An 8,878-nucleotide genomic window follows, 5' to 3' on the forward strand; every position below is an offset into this window, starting at 1 on the left:
GGCTTCTGGGCCCATCACCCACTCCCTGGGGGTGTTTGGGGAACGAGGGGGCTCCATTTCAGAGGCCCTGAATGCCCGAGAAACTCATTTTGACCTTGAATTTACAAGACTGAGATCCCCACTCCCTTTTTTGCCAACTCCCTGTTCCTTTCAAACTGATACAGGCCCCATGGGGCCAGGACACAGACTTGCGCCAGACTGGGGCACAGGCCACACTGGGCCTCTTCAGAGTGTTGTGGTTTGGCAGTCAGTGCTGTGGGCCTTGGAGTGCAACAGCCTGGGTCCCTATCCTGTCCTGACTACTTAGCCTTTCTGTGCCTCAATTTCCACTTCTGTAAAATGGGGTAGTAATAACATGTCAGATGTTATTAGGTGTTCTTCACTTTGTCAGCACCTAGGAGGCTTGTTAAACAGGTAAATGAGGTCACACTTCAAATGGGTTCAGAAGCCTTTACTGAGCTCTGTTCAAAACCCCCACCCCCGTGTGTGTGTGTGTGTGTGTGTGTGTGTGTGTGTGTGTGTGTGTGGTGTATCAGCCATGCACTGGACCCTCTACCAGCCTCAAGAAGGGGAGAGAGCTCTCTGTTCCCTGAGTCCTGTGGTTCTGCCCTCCTCTGAGTACTTCCCCTGACTGTGAGCTCCCTGAGGACAGGCAGGAAGTCTTGAGGGCTTTCATGGCGCAGAGGGATCCCTAACCCACCTGCAGTGGAGGGGAAGGGGTTTAGGAAGGTTTCCTGGAGGAGGTGATACCTGAGTTAAGTTTTGAAGGACAGGTGGGCAGAAGAAAGGGCCATATGTGTACACCTGGCAGGAGACACAGCAAGAGCGCAGGCTTGGAGCTAAGGATCCCTGAAGGAGGCAGGTGTGGCTGGAAGAGACAGCCCGCATCCTGTCGTGGCTGTAGATGAGGGACCATTTTTACACACACACAGAACGAGGACGTCCTGAATCCTCATGCCAGCCACCAAGGACGCGATTATTTTCCCTGCCGGACAGATGAGGGAAACTGAGACACAAAGAATTCCAGCATCTGCTCGAGTGGCACAAAAGTCAAGCTGGAACTCCAGTTGGTCAGGGGCTTTTTTCCTGGGGTCAGAACTGGCAGTGCTCTGTTCCCTGGAGAACTGGGAACAGTGTCCACAAAATCTCAGAGGCACTGCAGGGCATGAAGTGAGAGGGGAAGGAAGGCTGCCCCTTCGAGACCAGGGAGAGGGTCGTGGGGGGCACAGGCAAGAAGGAAACTGCCCAGGTCTTGGGGGCTTACCATGGACCAGGTGTCCAGCCTCACTGAGGAAGGGTGGGGAACCAGGGTGGCATGCTCAGACGAGCATTTAGAAGCTCTGACTGTGAGTGAAGAAAGGATGGGGGCAGGGAATCCATGGAACCGTGGTTCTCACCAGTAACAGCAGTACCAATAGCCGGCATTCATTGGGCATTTGATGCACACCAAACCCTATACACCTCTGAAGTGCATTGTCTTGTGGAATCCTCGTGAGAACCCTGCAGGGTGATGCTGCCATTGGAGAAGTGACGATGACGTGCTTGAAGCCTCCTTCCATGACAGCATGACCATCCTTCTCAGTTTGGCCAGTACAGTCCCAGGTTATGCCTATTGTCCCAGCATAGTATTATTAATTAGCACTTCCTTTTACTCTCAAAGGTGACCTGGTTAGACAATAAATTATACGTCACTCTAGACGGAGGGTCCCAGTAGTAGCTGGCAAAAGAAGCAGTTTGATGGATCGTTGAAGGCCCTGAGCCCAAATCCCGGCCCTTCCGGTTCCTAACTGTGTGACTGTGGGCAAGGCATTCAGCCTCTCAGGGCCTCAAGTTGCTCATATAAAATGGGTGTAATACCAGTGTGGGTATTAACTTCCCGCAGGAGCGTTGCAAGCCCCAGAGAGAATGCTGAGAAAGCAATCTCAATAGAAGTGGTTACAACCTGCCTCACCCTCACTTCATCCTCTTTACCCCTGGGCTGAGGAGGGGCAGGAAAGGAGAGGAACAACCATTGGCTGAGAACCTACATACTATGTGCCGGCCAGTTTGCGTCTGCCAGCCTATTGATTCCATACCAACCCTGGGAGGCAGGAATACTTCGCCCAATTTGCAGATGGGTAAACTAAGGCTGAGAGGAGCTCTCTCCCGTCAATCACAGCCTGTCCCCAGATGGAAGTCCCTCCCCATGTAAGCTGCATCTACTGATTCAATGGTCCAGCTCAGTTTTCCCCTCTGGAAAACGGGAGAAATGGGGTGGGTGGGTCTTGGCATCCCTGCGAAGGATGCAGGGATGGGCAGTCCCCATTTCCCGGTTTCCTCCAGTCTCCTTCCTCCCCCTGCCGAGAGGCTGTGCCCAGAGGTGCAGGGGTTAACTCTAGCCGAGCTATAATCACCATGCAGAATGCAGAACAAATGCCTCCCAGCTGGAGACTGGGGGCTGCTAGGTGGGACTAGGTGCCTGGAACCCAGGAACTTCCATCTCTTCCCCAGTCTTGGGGGAAGGAGGGCCCCTGCACCATAGTCAGGGAGCTGAACTGCCCCCTCAACTCACCCCTGCAGACTGGGTGGGCCGAGGCAGTGGACGTAAGGGAAGGAGGCAGTTTCTGGCAGGGAGTCCTTTGCTGAGCCAGGCGGAGCAGGAGAGGGATGCCAGTGGCTGCTTCTCGTGCTCCAGTGAGGTTTGGAGTGGGAGCCTTTGCTGAGCCAGCCGGCTTGGCCACATCTATCTATCCGCCCCACCCCAGCCCCTCCCAAGGGAGCATGCACCCTTTCCTCTCCAGATCTGGCTGGGTTTTTGTCAGTTTATGCATCTGTTCAGTGACCCATTGATTGGTGTTTCTGGTCCTCTATCTCTTCAGTGTCCACTGGCTCATCCGCCCACCTGTGCACTAGCCACCCATCCATCCACCCACTGCACAGACCCCTATCCATCCATCTACCTACTCCTCTACCTATCCATCTACCCATCCTTCTGCTTGCCCACTACCTACATCCCATCCAATCACCTAGCCAGCTACCCACCCCCTTTCACCCCCTGCCTACACCCTTATCCATTCATCCATTACTCATCCACCCATCTATCCATCCACCTACCCACCCACCCACCCCGTCCATTTACACACCTCTACATCCACTGATCTACTCTATCCATCCAGTTTCCCTTGATCTATTGCCCACACCCATACCCATCTACCCACCCACCCATGCATCCATCTGTCCACCCATGCATTCATCCACCACCCCAAATCACTCACCCACCCCACTCATCTCCCTTCCCATCCTGCGATTCCCTTCCATCCACTCATACCTGGCCTCTGCTGGCCAACCTGCATCTTGAACCACGTCCTCCTCTTGTGTGGACACACTCACACACATGCACCCCCTCACCTCCATCAGTAGGACACCCTTGGGCAGGACATCCTGGAAGGCTGCTATGAAATGTCACTTCCTCCTAGGCATCTGTCACTACCCTGTGAGATCTCCAATGGGATGGCGACATGTGTGTCCACTCCTGACCTGTTTGGGGGAATGGATGGTCAGCGCTCTCAGATGGAGGGGAGCCTTATCCCCACAAGTGGACTGCAACCACCGCTAGGGCAGGAGCCCTCCTCCTGGGGCCACTCACCTTGGCACAGGCTCAGAGCCAGCTGAGCATGGCAGGGAAAGGAGGGGGCTGTGCTGGATCTTCTGAGAGATGCTTGTGCTATTGCCAAAGGATTGGTGTCGCAGCAATGGTTGTCCTCAGGGATCCCAGACTCTGGGGCGGCTCCAGATCCTTGATGAGCTTTCTAGTTCCAGAGGCGCCCTCCAGCACGGGACAGACCGGCAATGGGGCCAGGGGCTGGACCCCCTGTTCTCATCTCTATGACCCAGCATGTATTTCCAAGTTAGTCAAGCCTGCATTCAGATACTGGCTTTGCCTCTTAGCAGCAGAGTGACCTTGGGCAAGTCCTTCCTCTCCTGGGCCTTAAAAAAAAAAAAAAAGGGCCTTAGAGCATGTATTTCACTGCCAGACCCGTAGTTAATGGTCAAGGAAGGGTAGCTATTATTAGTATTACTATTGTTATCATTTTCCTTTTCCCAGAAGGTAATTTCATTTAGCAAACAATAAGTGCATACCTGCTGTGGGCCAGGACCTGGGCTGGGTGCCTTAGGAGGAGGCAGTGGTGAGTAAAGGAAGCCTGCTCCCAAGAGACTTGTGGTGTGGTGCAGGGGAGACAGAGGCCAAGATGTCATTGGGGAAAAAAGGCCAAAATAACATTAAAAGGGGCCAGGAGCCAGACGACTGATGGAGGAGATCCAAGGAGGCTTCCTGGAGAAGGTGACATTTGAGCTGTGCCTAGTGTCTTGAGTAAGATGGCCCTTAGGTGGAATTGGAAAACCCTGGTGATGCAGTGGTTAAGTGCTATGGCTGCTTACCGAAAGGTTGGCAGTTTGGATCCACCAGGCACCCCTTGGAAACTCTATGAGGCAGTTCTATTCTGTCCTATAGGGTCGCTATGAGTTGGAATGGACTCCACGGCAACTGTTTTTTTTTTTTTTTAGGTTTGGAATTGGGGGAGGGTGAGAACTGACATTCCTAAGGATGGGTGATACGGTATTGGGAGGAGAGAGGAAGAGCTGGGAAGGTAGTGGGGAAGATGAGGGCAGGAGAGGCCTTGAATGCTGCATCTAGGGAGGGTGGGACAGTGGGGAAGATGAGGGCAGGAGAGGCCTTGAATGCTGCATCTAGGGAGGGTGGGACAGTGGGCCTGGCCCCTGGTAAGCAGGGCCTCCAGCCCTGGCAGGACCCTCTGTGGCATATATTGGGCTGGGGCCACTGCCCCGCCCCAGAGACGGCTGCCGTCAGGAATCCTAGGCCCTGGGGCAGCTCAGAATCTTTGATGGGGTTTCTCTTTGGCAGAGGCCGTGGACAGCCTTGCCTAATGTTTGTTTTTCCTTGCTTGCCTCGAGGACAGGAATGTGTCCAAAAAGTACCAGGGGAAGGACCTTCAGCCCTCTAGCTCCTTCCTCCTGCCCCAGAGCCCCCAAGAGGCAACACTGGGGGATGGGAGGTTCTTCAGGGTCCTCAGCCAGCTTCTGGAGATGCTGAGGATGGAGAGAGAAGGCCTTGCGAGGGTTGTGCAGTCAGCCTGTAGTGGCGCCGGGAGCTGCCGCAAAATCCACACTGCCTTTGATGTGGGAGAGCATCTGTTGAGTGCCTACTGTGCGACAGCTCCCAGCCTACAGGACCAAGCAGGCTTACAGATAGTTTGGGCTCAGACAGAGCACTGACTTGGCAGAGCATCCAGGAAGGCTGCCTGGAGGAGGTGGGCCAAGATTGTACACAGATGTCTGAGGCTACGCAAACCTGCAGGATGAGAGTCAGGAGAACCGGGCCAGGTGCTGCTGAGTGTGTGTGTCTGACACGGGTGTGCCCAGCCATGGGTGTCAGTGGGTGAGATAACTGAGATTCTGGGACATTAGGGGGGAGGCGGAGGGCTGGGCCTGAGGATTGAGTGATGGCAGATTAGTTCCTGGCTGTCTCAGGGTGATGCCTGGGTGTGAGTGGGTTCTTAGGGGCAGTAGGGTCAGGAGAGGAGTTAATTCCAAGGGTATTTAAGAGGGGAGTTAATTCCAAGGGTATTTTGGAGGGAGTGGCCGCCAGGCCCACAGGGAGAGCATACCTCCTGGAGACAGCTGTCAGGCCGGAAACGCCTCTGGAATTCCAGGCTCTGGGAAAAGGGCTGTGTGGAAGACTTTTCTCAGGCAGAGCCTTTCAGGCTATCTTAGCTCCCGTTCCTTGTTCACTGCTCTGCAGGGAAATGTGGGCGGGAAGGGCCCCCACCTTGCCGGCTCCCTTTCTCCTGGAGAACAGGACAAGACATTAGACAGGCTAAGGAAGGATGTGGGGTCAGTTCCTCCTGCTCCACCCCTCAGGAGGACAGACGGATGGATGGAGGGGAGAGTGCGGGTCTGAGGCGCCTGCAGCTGTGGGAGGTGGGGAACGGTGGCAGAGGGGTCGGGGTCAGTGACCCTGTCATCCGGAGGCTTTGGAGTGGGCTCTCCCAAGGTGGACCTGGATAGAGGGACGGTGGGGAGGGGTCTTTCAGGAGACCTTTGTTCTCAGGGCAAGGGGAGGGGGTTGGAGGGTGGAGGGGAGTGTGGGGGGACAGGAAAAGTGTGCAGGGAGCAGAAACAATGGCCTATTCTCTGAGGTCCAGCCTGGCCCAAGAGATAGGCCCATGGGCTGGAGGCCAGCCCTGCTTTGTGATGACCGTCTCCAGCATCCCTCCTCCAGCCTAGCCCAGCCCCTGGGGCTTGGCTTGACCCTTCGGGTAGGGGGGCTCCTCCCCCTCTCAACCACTAGCTCTTTCCTGGACATGTGGCTCTATTTTCTTCTAAAAGCCTGCCCACGTTGGTTGATGAAGAGCTTTCCTGTGCTCTCCTTCCTCTGGTGGAGACAGAGATGGAGGCCCAGAGAGGGAAAGCAACTTGCCTATATCACACAGCCTGTTCGCTCTAGAGCTGGGATTCAAACACAGAGCTCCTGGCTCCAAGTCCTAGGTTCATCCAATGATCCCCCCAGCCTCCTGCTTCCTTGTTGTTATGCCTTCAAGTTGATTCCGACTCCTAGTGACCCTACAGGATAGATTAGAACTCCCCCATACGGTTTCCTAGACTGTAATCTTTAGGGGAGCAGATCACCAGGTGTTTTCTCCCTTGGTGCTGCTGGTGGGCTTGAACCGAGGACCTTTTGGTTTAACCATTGCACTACCAGGACTCATTTTCTGCTTCTTAGCTCCTGGTTTCCACCTCGCTTTTCTGGGCTGATCATTAGAGTAGGATTATCAGAGAAACAGGGAGAGTGTGAACTGAGTCTCTCTTAAGTGCCAGACACCATGCTTGGTGTTTTACTTACATTGGCTCTAAACCTCACACCTCAATTGTACAGATGAAGAAACTGAGGCCAAGGAGGTAAAGTAACATCCTCAAGATCTCAGGGCTTTCAAGTGGGCATACTGGATTCTAGGGCATCCCGAGTCCTGTTGCCTTGAGGGTGAAGGCTCTGAGGCTACCCACGGAGGGGACGATGGCTCACTCTTGGTCTCAGGGTGTGGGAAGGAACCTCACATGCCGCCCACACATCCTGGACAGAAATCTCCTCCAAGCATCCCCGACCGACAGCTATTGCCTCTACTCACACCTGTTTGGTAACGGGGAGCTCACTACTTCACCAAGAAAGACAGCTCTGCCAGCCATGAATTTGTCCTGAAATGGAGCAGCAATCCCCTTGCCATAACCCTCCCCCCTAACTGACTTTCCTTCCACCTCCTGGGGCTGCAGAGATACACCTGGGGAATGCCCTTTCCGAATGTCTGCCCAGGAGCCAGAAGACCTGGCTCCAACGAGTCCCAGCTGTAGAACTTGGGCAAGTTCCTTAGCCTACCTGTGCCTCAGTCCTCTCATCTGTAAAATGGGAATGATAATGCTTGTGATCCAAGAAGGTGGCTGGGATGGGAACTTTATAAACACCGGTTGGGGGTGTGCGCCGTCATCACTGCAGTTGTTCAGGCTCCTTGTACTTTTCTGAGTTGTCTCACAGATGTAACTGTCACATCACAGCAAGACACATTAAGCACCTACTGGGCACCTGGCAGCAGGGCACCGCCTTTGAACTCGGGAATTCACACCCCAGCTCGCAGAGACAGGACACAATGGTTTGCAAGGTTTTCTGCGCAGAGTAACTTTTATTATTAAAATGAGAAGAAACAGCTGCAAACATCCATTAGTATTCAGAACATGGGATGTATAAAGTATGAATCTAGGAAAACTGGAAGTTGTAAAAAATGAAACGGAACACAGAAAGATCAATATCTTAGGCATGAGTGAGCTGAAATGGACTGCAATTGGCCACTATGAAGCAGGAAATCATATGGTCTATTATGCCGGGAATGACAAATTGGAGAGAAGCGGCATCACATTCACTGTCAAAAAGAACATTTCAAGACCTATCCTGAAGTCCAACGCTGTCAGAGAGAGGGTAATATCCATATGCCTACAAGGAAGACCAGTTAAAAAGACTATTATTCAAATTTACGCACCAAACACTAAGGCCAAAGCTGAAGAAGCTGAAGATTTTTATCAACTTCTACAGTCTGAAATTGATCAAACATGCAATCAGAATGCATTGATAATTATCGATGATTGGAATGAGACAGCTAAAAACAAAGAAGAAGGATCGGTAGTTGGAAAATATGGCCTTAGTGATAGAAACGATGCCGGAGATCACATGAAAGAATTTTGCAAGATCAATGACTTACTCATTGCAAATACCTTTTTTTAACAATATAAATGGCTACTATATGTGTAGACCTCACTGGATGGAAAACACAGGAATTGAATCAACTGTATCTGTGGAACGAGACAATGGAAAAGCTCAATATCATCAGTCAGAACAAGACCAGGGACGGACTGCACAACAGACCATCAATTGCTCGTACGCAAGTTTAAGTTTAAGCTGAGGAAAATTAAAACAGTTCCACCAGAGCCAAAATATGACCCTGAGTATATCCCACCGGAATTTGGAGACCATCTCAAGAATAGATTTGACCCAGTGAACACTAATGACCGAAGAACAGACGACTTGTGGGATGACATCAAGGACATCATACATGAAGAAAGCAAAAGATCATTAAAAAGACAGGGAAGAAAGAAAAGGGCAAAATGGGTGTCAGAAGAGACTCTGAAACTTGCTCTTGAACAAAGTATTGCTAAATCGAATGGAAGAAATGACGAAGTAAAAGAGCTGGATAGAAGATTTCAAAGGGTGGCTCAAGAAGACGAAGTAAAATATTACAATGAAATGTGCAAAGACCTAGAGTTAGAAAACCAAAGG

The sequence above is a fragment of the Loxodonta africana genome, chromosome 4 (genome assembly GCF_030014295.1).
Source record: "Loxodonta africana isolate mLoxAfr1 chromosome 4, mLoxAfr1.hap2, whole genome shotgun sequence".
Taxonomy (NCBI): Eukaryota; Metazoa; Chordata; class Mammalia; order Proboscidea; family Elephantidae; genus Loxodonta; species Loxodonta africana.